Source organism: Penaeus monodon, chromosome 33 (assembly GCF_015228065.2).
Source record: "Penaeus monodon isolate SGIC_2016 chromosome 33, NSTDA_Pmon_1, whole genome shotgun sequence".
Lineage (NCBI taxonomy): Eukaryota > Metazoa > Arthropoda > Malacostraca > Decapoda > Penaeidae > Penaeus > Penaeus monodon.
In genome coordinates, this window is record NC_051418.1 from 14,845,436 (window position 1) to 14,845,744 (window position 309).

General features: G+C 39.5%; 1 protein-coding gene and 1 pseudogene across 1 annotated transcript in view; both read left to right on the forward strand.

The window, feature by feature from the left end:
• The window catches only part of LOC119594062 (zinc finger matrin-type protein 5-like), a 20,113-nt gene that overhangs the window by 10,323 nt on the left and 9,481 nt on the right, over positions 1 to 309 (forward strand). The window lies entirely within an intron of this gene.
• LOC119594263 overlaps positions 1 to 309 on the forward strand; it is a 4,543-nt pseudogene that overhangs the window by 2,919 nt on the left and 1,315 nt on the right.

Below are 309 nucleotides of genomic sequence, written 5' to 3' on the forward strand. Positions count from 1 at the left end.
GAAGTTAAAAAAGAAAAACAAACCAAATGCCACATTGTGAAACTGGGTAAGATTTCAGTTATTACTTTGGTTTTACTGTCATGGCCACACCCAAGAGGGGGGTGCACAGGTCCCAGTATTCTTTGTTCCTAATATCTTCTTTTATTCAGCAAATAAGGGAAGCAATTTGCCCAGTTCGTTAAATTACAGACCTACACTAGCTTTATAAAATTTCACAGGTGTTTGACCCTAAAATATATAAAGCCTGAGAGGCTTTCTCCCCTCCCCACACTTTCAGTTGGCAAATTTGAGACCAGCACCCACTTTAAC